The following is a 12,363-nucleotide window of genomic DNA, read 5'->3' as shown; positions in this document are numbered from 1 at the left end:
GGAGACACAGCGAGACTCCGTCTCAAAAAAAAAAAAAAAAGGCAGAAGTTATGGCTGGAGATGCACATTTGGGAATCTTCAACATATAGATGGTGTTGAAAGCAATGAGATTGGCTGGGATCAATCTCATTGAGTTTTGAGAGAAGAGATTTGATGATTTACCTCTGGGGCTCGACAATGTTAGGAGGTGAAGATGAGACTGAAAAGCAGTGGTCAGATCCTTTTGTAGTTCCTAAGTGTGAGATGTTTGGGTGTTCACGTGCATGTGTGAGATGTGCCACCCTTGAACCTTGTTATGATGTCAGTACATTTTCCCATCTGACATGAAACAAACAAACAAAAAACCAGTGTTCAGGGATGCAGGAGAGCTGAGTGTGGTGTCCTGAAAGCCAAGCGAAGAAAGTGTTTGAAGATGCCAGGGGCAGTGGCTCACGCCTGTAATCCCAGCATTTTGGGAGGCTGAGGAGGGTGGATCACCTGAGGTCAGGAGTTCGAGACCAGCCTGGCTAACATGGTGAAATCCCGTTTCTACTAAAAATAGAAAAAATTAGCCGGACGTGGTGGTGCGTGCCTGTAATCCCAGCCACTAGGGAGGCTGAAGCAGGAGGATCGCTTGAACCAGGAGGTGGAGGTTGCAGTGAGCTGAGATCACGCCATTGCACTCCAGCTTGGGCAACAAGAGTGAAACTCTGTCTCCAAGAAAAAAAAAAAAAAAAAGTTTGAAAGAGGGAATGATCAGGTGTGTCAAATACTGCTGACAAGTCAAGCAAGACAATGCCTGGGAAGTGACCACTGGACTTGGCCGTGTGGAACCCATTCATTGATGACATTGACGAAGCACCATTTCAGTAGAGTGGCGTGATGAAAGCCTGATTTGAATGGGTTTAAGAGAGAATGGAAGGAGAGGAATAGAAATAGGGTGGAGGAGGCTGTGTGATCAAAGAACAAATTTTTAAAAAGAGATCAGAGACATTACAACAAATTTATATGTCAATAGAAATGACTCAGAGAGAGGAAAAGTTTTGATGCTGACGACAAAGGGATATCTTTGAAAAAGTCAAAATGCTATGTTTGTATATTTATCCCTCCAAAACTCAAGTTGAAATTTAATCCCCAGTGTGGCAGAATTGAGAGGTGGGGCCTTTTAAGAGGTGACTGAGAGCCAGCATGGTGGTTCACACCTGTAATCCTACCTAGCACTTTGGGAGGTAAGGCAGACAGATCACTGGAGCCCTGGACTTCAAGACCAGCCTGGGCAACATGGTGAAACTCTATCTCTACAAAAAACGCATAACTTAGCCAGGTGTAGTGGGGTATACCTGTAGTCCCAGCTGCTCGGGGTAGGGACTGAGGTGGGAGGATTGCTTGAGTCCGGAAGAGGCTGCAGTGAGCCGTGATTGTGCCACTGCCCTCCAACCTGGGTAACAGAGTGAAACCGTTTCAAAAAAAAAAAAAAAAAATCATGAGGGAGGGCTCTGTCCTCATGAATAGATTAACCCACTACTCATGGATTAATGAGTTATCATAAGTGGGCAACTGGTGACTTTAAAATAGGAAGAGAGACCTGAGTCCTTTGCATGCTCAGCCGGTTGCCCACTTATGATAACTCATTAATCCATGAGTAGTGGGTTAATCTATACATGAGGACAGGGCCCTCCTCATGATTTTTTTTTTTTTTGAGATGGTTTCACTGTTACCCAGGTTGGAGTGCGTGCTCAGCCCTCTAGCCATGAGAGCTTACAACACCTTGGGATTCTTGGGCGTCCTCACCAGCAAGAAGGCTCTCACTAGATGCAGCCCCACCACCTGGACTTCTTGGCCTCCATAGCTGTAAGAAATTCTTTTTCTCTATAATTTGCCCAGCTTCAGGTATTCTGTTAAAAACAACAGAAAACAGACTAATACACAGAAGGATGTGAGAAGTAGTGCACAAGAGCTAGAAGAGCAGAGTAGTATCAAGACTAGTAATACTAATACAAGGAAACACTTAGGAGGCACTAACTGTGCCAGGAACTAGGTAATTTTACATGGACTAACTTGCTTAACCCTTTCAACAACTCTACAAGGAAGGTTCTGTTACTGTTTTCACTTTATAGCAAAGGAAATTGAGGAATGGAGGTTATATTGTAGGCAAACTCAAGAGCCTATGCTTTTAAACACTGTTATATTGCCTCAGTAGAAGCAGAGATGGCACCATGAAATAGAGCATGAGAGTCGCAACCAACACCTCTTTTTCTGAGAATAAGACCATTAGTGTTGCTGTTGAGAAACTATAGCTATCTTTTGATTTCTAGAGTCCCTACCCTGTTCTCAGCAGGGATAAATGATATTTTGGTTCTCTTCTAGGCTTAGATGGCTGCAGAGAATTTGTTTCTTGTAAGTTAATAGAGTAAGGCTCTTACCAGCTTGGAGTAGAGAAGGACAATTCCTTTCTTATTCTGGACACTGTACTTAAATTATGTAACTGAGATTGCATCAGATTTTCTGGCAGCCCCATACTATTGTAGTCCCATCTTCAGACCAGTATTTTGCCCACATAAGCTGTTTTTTTGAACCAAAATATATAATTTGATATTTATACTTACTACATTTCATTTGGTTATTGCTCATTTCCAGTGCTGTTGAAGTCAATAAACACCAAAAGACAATTTTTATTATTTTTTTCCTTTTCTTTTTTTTCGGACGGGGTCTCTGTTATCCAGGCTGGAGTGCAGTGGCATGATGACAGCTCACTGCAGCCTCAAACTCCTGGACTTAAATGATCCTCTCACCTTAGCCTCCTGAGTAGCTGGGACTATGGGTGCGTGCCACCATGCCTGGCTAATCATTTTATGTTTTGTATATACGAAGTCTCATTTTGTTGCCCAGGCTGGTCTTGAACTCCCAGGCTGGCTCAAGTAGTCCTCCTGCCTCGACCTCCCAAAATGTTGGGATTACAAGCATGAGCCACCATGCTTGGCAAAGAATACTGTATTTAGAACAGCAGCATTGTTAAAAAACAAAACAAAACAAAACATATATATAATCATAACTCATTTAGATATATATATATTTAAATGTATTAAAAATTGTCACTCCTTCATAGAATCAACAGATACTGTCTATATTTGATAAGAAGGTATAAGTATACTGTCTAAAGCAATGTCTTTTAAGATTCAGTTAGACACAATTTTCATGATACCCATGTATCTGTATTAGCATTTATTATTTTTCTTTTTAAATATTTTTCTTCCTTTTTCCTTTCATTTAAACATTAAAAAAAAAAAAATAGAGACAGGATCTTGCTATGTTGCTCAGATTGGTCTCCAACTCCTGACCTCAAGTGATCCTCCTGTCTTAGCCTCCTGAGTAGCTGGGATTACAGAGGTATGAGCCACCGAGCCCAGTGATTTAATATTTTTCTTTAATTTGACTCACTTTTTCCTTCACTCTGGTAGGTAGACACATTATTATTCTTTATTTTTTAGATGGAATCTCGCCCTGTTGCCCAGTGTGGAGTGCAATGGTGCGATCTCCGCTCACTGCAACCTCCACCTCCCAGGTTCAAACGATTCTCCTACCTCAGTCTCCCACGTAGCTGGGATTACAGGCACCTGCCACTGTGCCCAGCTATTTTTTGTATTTTTAGTAGAAATGGGGTTTCACCATGTTGGCCAGGCTGGTCTCGAACTCCTGACCTCAGGTGATCTGCCTGCCTCGGCCTCTCATAGTGCTGGGATTACAGGCGTGAGCAACTGCGCCCAGCCTACATTTTTTTCTATTACACATCAAAACACTTATACATGTAAGTTTAAAAATAGTGTTTATCCATGTACCACAGTTAGTTGTGTACCACACTCTGATATGCACTAAGTTAGAGATGTAGAAATACCACCAAAAGAATAAACAGAGATTGTCTCCAGGCATGAGACTGAGGGATGGGGAGACTTGGTTTTCATCAAAAGCACCTCCATGTACATGTATTGCTTTACTAAACATGAAACATTTAAATTAAGTAAAACAAAAATTCTGTCACACTGAGTCACTTATACTCTGCCTGACAAAATGGTAGGCACAAAATAACTACTTAGAAATATGTCGATATTTCACACCTCCTTCCTAATGATTTTATAATTTCAGCCACATACTCATGCTGCTCAAAACTGTCATTCATGCACACAATTCCATTCACAAAGTTTGAGGAAAAAAAGACAGCTATCCACTGCAAAATGAAAACTTTCAGTGTTTTATTTTTGACTGCAGCTGTTTACAGAAATATAGTTGCGAGTATACAAATGTTCCAATAGAAGCAAAATATCTTTTTAATATTTAACAAGTTATCACAGATAGCTAAAAACATAGATGCAAATGAAATTCCCCCAGAGAACAAACTGAAAATATCTGGTATCAGTGCTCTGAAATCCCAACTATGAAAGCCATATACACAAAAATGTAACCCTTATATCATTGCAGGACAATGGAAGAAGGCAGTTCAGTGGTTGATCAGTGTGCTCAAGCAAATAAAATTAAATAAAAATTAAAAATGGCAGAATGGTAGCTAAACCGCTTGAGAACAGGTTAATGAAATTATTGATAGTATATTTAAAACACTAAGTAAAAGAAGTGAATGAAACTCAGTTAAAGTTGTCAAAAAATTAGCAACTACTTGGAGCTTATCAATTAAAAGGAAACAATGTGAGTAGATACATTCATTAGATCAAAAGAAATTAGATCAAGTTCACTGGAATCAGTCTGTAACTACTTAAGTCACAATGACTTCTGTGCAGGAAAGGTTTTTACTGGACACAGAAATCTGATTCCAAGCCCACTCTTCAAACAGCTTTTGTGTGTGTGTATGTATGTGTGTAAGTGTGTGTATATGTTGTCCTGAGGTTCATCAGCTAAAATAATAATAATAAGCAATCCCTGCAAAATATTTCAAACCAGGCAGATGACTTCTGGAAGAGAGAGAAAGGAAGGGCAGAGGGAGGGAGAATATGAGCAAGCAAGCAGGGTCATATGGTTAAACACAGAATTTTTAAAAGGAGGTATTACAAGTGGGAGTCAAACAGAACTGTGGTAGAATGTTTTGGGTACAGGAATATATTATGTAATAAAGTGGGGAAGAGAAAAAGGGAATAAGAAGGGAGGAATGTAGCTAGAGCAGCTCCCAACAGTTTGCCTATGTATTTGCCAGCACCAAAATTTGTAGAGTAAGCCACTTACATTTCCACTGCTAGTATTAAGGAAAGACAGCAGTGATTTTTATAAAGTGAGTATACATTTATTTTTATTCTGAAATGTGAATTTTTCTTTCATGAGTTAACTAACTGGTAATTTGTAAACAGTGGGAAGAAGATTAGAACAATTATGGAGGTACTGAATTACACAAGGAGATTAAAATGAAATGAATCAATTTACCTATCTGGTGGTTACTTTATATTGATGCATACACTTGAGAAAGGAGAAATGCCCAAATTGTATAATGCATTATCTTGTTTATTATTTATTTTAGTAAATAATTCTTGTCTGAAACATAAGCTCCAAGGATAGCTAAATCTCTACTGATAGCTTAGTTCTTATACAAAGCAAGTTACTTTTGAAGAAGTTTTACCTATTAAAAAAATAAGGTGCCATGTTGACCTGGTCAGCCATCTCGTTTACTATCTCAGATACAAATATAAATACAAGGAATGATGATTTTGTTCTGAGGGTTGGTCTAGCCAGAGCAAAACTGTGGTCTGCTGGTAAAGTACTAGGCAATGAAAACAAAGCTTGTATTACACTGCCCATAATGTACCCATTTTATGGATAAACAGGAGACTTTAGCACCGGTCAATTATATTCGCTACTTAAATGTCATAACAATTAAACATAGAACACTGCACCTATATATTTAAATCAGTCATTTAATGTAAACTTTTTAGTAAGTGGTAGGAAAATGCCAAACTAAATTAACTGAATTATCAAGAATTAGACTAATTGTGTATGTACATAAAATACACTATCTATAGGCAGTACTGAGAATAAATTATCTTTGCCAATAAAAGATTACAGATAACCAGGTTAAGCTGAATTTACATAAAGAACAATGTATAACTGTATCAGTCTCAGTGGAAGAAAAACTCTCTACATCTCAACAGAGTCTTAGACCAGTGGTTCCTAAACTTTAAAGTGTGCATCAGAATCACCTGGAGGGCTTGTGAAAACAGATTGCTGGGCCCTATTCCAGAGTTTCTGACTCAGTAGGTCTGGGAAGGGGCCCAAGAATTTACATTTCTAACTAGTTCCCAGGTGATACTGATACTAGCTGGTGGGCCGAGAACCATACTCTGAGAACCACTGGTTTGCACATACTACATATGTAGAAAAAGATATATTGTAATGTTCTTATACACATGGCACAAAATATATAGAAAGACAACTGGTTTTAATGAATTCCCAAACATGTAGGTTAGCAAGCTGAATGTTTCTAAAATAATCTGCTAAAGCGTAATCATTTCCCCTTATAGTAAATTACATTTCAAAGTCTTAAGTCCTACACAGTCATTTTAGAAAAATCCATATAACATTTATACCAAGTTGGCTATCCAAAAGAAAAGGGACATAATATTCTAAAGAGTTAAGATGAATTTGTTAGGAAGGAATCATTACTATACAGCATTCTTGGCTTCTTTGGAATGATTAAAGTGCATAATATCAATAGGGTATTAAGAATATTGCATAAAAGTTTGCAGTCCTCAGTGCCACTAACAGTCACAGAAATACTAGCATGGGGAAAGCAGCCCTATCTCAAAGGTACAACTATCCTGACCTGTTGCTGATGGCTCTTTCTTCAAGCACCACCACCATGGTAAGGAGCTGGAATACAGGCAAAATTAACAAAAACCAAGGCACTCCATCCAACTTTATCTGATCAAAAGGAATTATCTTAGGTCTGGAGGGACTCAAATATAAATTTTTTCTCATTTCCTTTGATACTTTTTTTTCTAGGTAAATTAACTGAGGACAGACGAGAAGTACACTGACATAAACAACTTTGCCGAGTCTAGTTAAAAAAAAAAGTGACATAAGCAGGCTTTACCTAAACTATGTTTTAGTGATTTATTTCCATCTAATTAACATCAGAGAAAATGCTTTGAACACTTTCTTCCTGAAATTTACACACATCTATGTGCATGGAGTTTCACAGATGCTAAAATTCTCATCAGTATTCAGATAAGACCTACCATTAGCTGGTTGAGATGAAGACAAACTTAATTTATATAAAGCTTGAACAGTCTAATTCTGTAATCTTTTACCCTCTCCCAAAGAAACAATTCTAGTAATGTACCTTTTCTTCCATTCTTAAGCCAAAGGAAAGAAATGGAGAAAAGAAGGTTTAAATGGAAAAAGTGAAAGCTGGGACCTATTGAAACTATTTGTTTATGTGTTTTTGGAAATAGTGAAGAATAAAATTATAAATGATAAAAAGGCACTTTTCCATAGCATTTGATCTAGATATAAAATATTCATTTAAAAAATTTCCTGAAAGAGAAAGTAAAAACATAATTTTATTAATAAATGAGGCTACAATGGCATAAAAATAAATGGGGATTGAAGAAGTAATTAGGCCAGATGTGGTGGCTCATGCCTGTAATCCTAGCACTTTAGGAGGCCGAGGCAGGTGGATCACTGTGTTAGGAGTTCGAAACCCGCCTGGCCAACATGGCAAAACCCCGTCTCTACTAAAAAAATATAAAAAAATTAGCTGGGCCTAGTGGAGGGTGCCTGTAATCCTGGCTACTCGGGAGGCTGAGGCAGGTGAATCGCTTGAACCCGGGAGGCAGAGGTTGCAGTGAGCAGAGATCGCACACTGCACTCTAGCCTGAGAGACATAGCAAGGCTCCGTCTCCAAAAAAAAAAAAAAAAAAAAAAAAAGAAGTAAAGTAACTAGAGCACTGGGACCATCCACAAATGATACTGTAGATATTATTCTGATATTTATTACATCATGAGCATTATCTCTACAATTTTGCTCTAGTGACACTAACAAGCAGAGAAGAAAACCTCTTTTTAATACATGTTATGAGATTCATAGGCAGTTATTTTTCTAACCTATGGTCTTTCTTCATGGAGTCCCTCTACACAGTCTAAGGCATGCAGATATAAGACAGCTGTCTTGGTTAGGGATAAAACCTATGGTCATAAAGCAGAGGAAAGCTAATTAATTTTAAAAATCAATTAGGAAACAGATATTGGAAGAGAAATCTTCATCAGAAAAATGAAAAATTATAAGATTACTATGTATGGTGAAAATGTATAACCATGGTGACTTTGAGTCTTTAATTATGAAATCATTTTATCCTGGTCATTATTTGTTGATGCATCTAACAGATTCACTTTCCTAAAACAAGCATTTATAAAGGCTTAAATGGTCAAAAAGAATTATCTTAGTTCTAGAGGGACTCAGATACAACTTCCTCATTTCCTTTGATACTATTTTTCCTAGGTAGATTAGCTGAGGTTCTGATGGGCAAGAAATGCACTAGAATAAACTTCCAAACTACAGCACATGTGATATTACAAAAAATGAAAATAAAAGGCAAGGAAGGATGGATGGAAGGAAGGAAGAGAGAAGGGAGGGAGGGAGGAATAAGCGAAGGAGAAACGAAGAAGGCAGGGAGGAAGGGAAGAAAGAAGGAAGGAAGGGAGGCAGGAAGGGAGGCAGGGAGGGGAGGAAAGGGAGGGAGGAAGGAAAGTCCTTCATTAATACTTCTTCTATAATAAAGCCCTTAAAAACTTGTTCTTTTTTTAAAACGATTTGTTTTAAAACAGATTTGCATTGGCTAAATAACACGATACTTTAATCATAAAGGTAACATGATCAAGCTTAGAGGCAAAATATGACTTCGAATGATCTTCACCCATGTTGTTGTTGGTGTGGATATATAATGGAATGACAATAAGGAATCACACACATACACACACACACACACACACAGAGAAAGAGAGAGAGAGAGAGAGAGAAGCTCCAAGCGTTAATGTGAGTTGCTGAAAGCTAGAACAATTAAATGTAACAATATAAAGAAGAAAAGGTGGCTCACAGTTTATTTAGGTCCTTCTGCCATAAATACGTTTAATAAACTGTTGTTTCTATGGCCTTTGCTGGCTCACTGAGTCTCTCCCATATGTAGCTATAACTTGTAACAGTAATCAGGAAATTGCATTATTAGCACAAATATCAACCACTGAGCTTCAAAGAAGATGAATACTCCTTGTAGCCAAATTGTATTTTCAGAACGTTGTACTTAACATTGACCTTTAGGGGTAAGGAACATTTAACAATGTAAAAAAAAACAACAACAAACCTATTATTATTGAACAAGAATATGGTAGCATAGCACAGCCCTTGTATAAATAACCACAAAATTTATGAGAATAAAAATCGGGTTTTCTGCCTCCATCCAATCAAACCACTACAGTTCAGGTATATATTCTGTTCTAAACTGAGATATTATAAAACAGAAAATTGGTCCCAGTGACTTGGCATTGCCAATCAGCATTTGATAACAATAAACCCCTTGCTAAACCACAGAAGTCAGCACACAAGCCAGTTGCCACTTCATCCACAGTTCTGTATTAACAATCATCCTAATTAGAACTTGGTGAACAGATAGATTTCTTTAGTCTCCTATGTAATCTCTTAGAAAAAAGTTCAGAAAATTCAAAAATAACTTACAGATTTTTATTTCTACTACTTCTTTTTATACCTGCTGGGTTTGCTTTGTCTGAAATTTCAATCAACCCTACTTTAGGGTTAGAGTTTTACATTTTCAAACTGAAGCACTGGATTGTGTGGCTGATCCTCCTCATAACCTGAACTATACTGGGTAATTTTTCCCAATAGGGGCTGGGGGAGAAGAGATACACTGAGGAAAATACTTTTGGTTCAGAGAATTTATAAAGTAGCTCTGGATATTACAAGATGGGAAAAATGTTATTAAAATTACAAACATGGGTTTTCTTAGTGTCTTTATAAATAAAAGGCATAGAATACAGAAAGCCAATTAATAATAACAATAACAACAATAATAAAATATTAAATATATAGTGAGCAAAGACTGAATGGCTCATTCTTGTGAAACACCATTTGACGCAATTGCCTCAATGGGTTTCCTGACTCTTAACACTTGGCTGAGTGAAAGCTCCAGCAGACACACAGTAAGCTGCCTTTAGCCCACTACTAACATCAAGGAACTGCCTGATGGAATGGCCACAGATGAACAGGTCATTTGTTTCAAAAGATACTTAAATACTCAATAAAGACATAACAAACCCCACCCCCCCTCACTGTTATCAGACGCCACGTTGTGGTAGAACATCAGACAAACTCACAAATTTACCACAAAAATGTGTGGCAAAAAAGAATAGTTTATATATATGTATATATATAAATTTCTATATTTATGCCAATGTACTCACTCAGTACAAATAGCAAAATAGTATACCATTTCCTAAATACAAAATATAGCTTTCCAAAAAAATGAAACACACATTAGATATAAACCATCCAAAACTTGAACGATTGAAAACTGTATTCAAAATTAAATGACCCAGAGTAGGTCTCTTTCTGAAAAGTTCCCTTCATATCGGCAAGAAGCCTGTACTACTGAAAACGTAATTCAATGCCTCTCAATCAGAGAGAGAAAGAAAGAAAGGGGCAGAGGTGGAGGGAAGAAAACGTGAGAAAAAAGAGAAAAAGACAAAAGAGCACATTCAAAGAACAAAGGAAGATCATCACCAAAAAAAAAAAAAAAGAAGGAAAAATCTGGCTGTATAAACAAAACCAACACCACAATTCCACACAGTTCAACTAAATGTACAGGATAGAAAAAAAAAAAAAAAAGAACAGAAAGTTAGCCTTCAACAATTAACAGGTTATTTTTTGTACACTTAAAAAATAAATGAAACGGACAAGGATACCAAAACATTATATCAACACATAGAAGCCACACACACGTTGGCCTTACACTGCATTGACAGCTTTCCACATGCCAAAAGGAAAATGAGACATAAGCATGTGTCCAGACACAGGTGGTAGTGAGAAGCAGGCATCCCACGGGTGGCAACAACGCCCAAAACTGTATAACTAATGCTACAACTGCCAAGTTCTGGAGTGTGTTATTTTGCTCTTTATAGATGTAACACAAGTTAATTCTTCATTTTAAGTCAATGATATGACCCTGTAAAGCCTAAGGCTTGTGGGAACCATCAGGTAAGTGACCACTTCAAACTGTAAAGCACTGAGGTGACAAGTGAATTTATACTCACTGCAGATCAGGGAGAAGTGATGTTTCAAGAAATTTTAGTTTGCCTTTTTTTTAAATTAAAATTTATACTGTTTCCTATTAGAAGGAAAAATTTGAAGACTTCAGAACAGCACCGTTCATGGGGAAAAATGTGTTGTTTCTCAGGAATTAACTCCCAATAATTCCTAAGACAGTACTTTCTGCCCTGTGCTGCAGGACTGCTAGGTCACCCTAGATTAAAGTGGCCAAAGATGCTACAGGGTCATAAAGCCAGTAGTATATCAATAGTTCTCTAAAGTAAAGTGAAAAAGAGGTAAAAAGTAATATAGATGTATATAAAAAGGGAACACCAGCCTAAGACTGGGTTAAGAATAAAACACTCAAACTTTTCTGTCAATTTAAACTACTGTAGGAGGATATGAGAACATAATTTATCATATATTATCCCCTTCATTTTTTACAGATAAAGATAATTATTTTTCTATGCACAGTTATGGCTAAACCCCTTAGTAGAAACCCAGACAACTAACAACTCTCTGAAAAAATAAAATCAATGGCATTCCAGCTGTTCCCAGTTTTCTAAGTGTATCATCTGCCTTTGTGTTAAATCAAGAGTTCTTTTATCTGCATATACAGTTTACTTGTTAGAATGTTACCCCTTCAGTTTCTCCAATAAAACTGAAAAAAGATTCCTTCACTTTGGCCAACAGCTGTGCCTTTTATATTGAAAAAAATAACCGCCTTAGTTACTACTGAACTTTACTTTTTCAAAAGCCATTACTTGACTAAAACAATGCAGGAAAGAAAATAATGAAGAACGAAAGTAAACATGATATATTATTTTCTAATAGCAATAATAACTGAGTGGTCCAGCCTTTAATTTAAACTGTACGTTTAAGGAAATTGCGCCTAGGAAAATAATAACAATTCTGCCAGCTGGAAACTCAAATAGATTCTCAGTCATCACTGTTATTAGGAATATAAAATATGAAGATGTTAACATTTGTGGTTAGTCACTGCAACAAGCAGCATAGGTGTGCTCTTTTGCAGTCAGAATAAAATCTATCAATTTACTCAAATACAGTTTTTCATA

At 37.2% G+C, this 12,363-nt stretch overlaps 1 non-coding gene across 1 annotated transcript; it reads left to right on the top strand.

Moving 5' to 3' along the window:
• Positions 1–217: 217 nt before the first annotated feature.
• On the top strand, positions 218–324 carry LOC123570725 (small nucleolar RNA U13). The gene has a single exon (XR_006694974.1). It is a non-coding gene; the product is annotated as a small nucleolar RNA U13 (small nucleolar RNA).
• Positions 325–12,363: the final 12,039 nt, after the last annotated feature.

The sequence above is a fragment of the Macaca fascicularis genome, chromosome 20 (genome assembly GCF_037993035.2).
Source record: "Macaca fascicularis isolate 582-1 chromosome 20, T2T-MFA8v1.1".
Lineage (NCBI taxonomy): Eukaryota > Metazoa > Chordata > Mammalia > Primates > Cercopithecidae > Macaca > Macaca fascicularis.
Note: the sequence above shows the minus strand (reverse complement) of the source record. Positions and strands in the feature narration are given on the sequence as shown.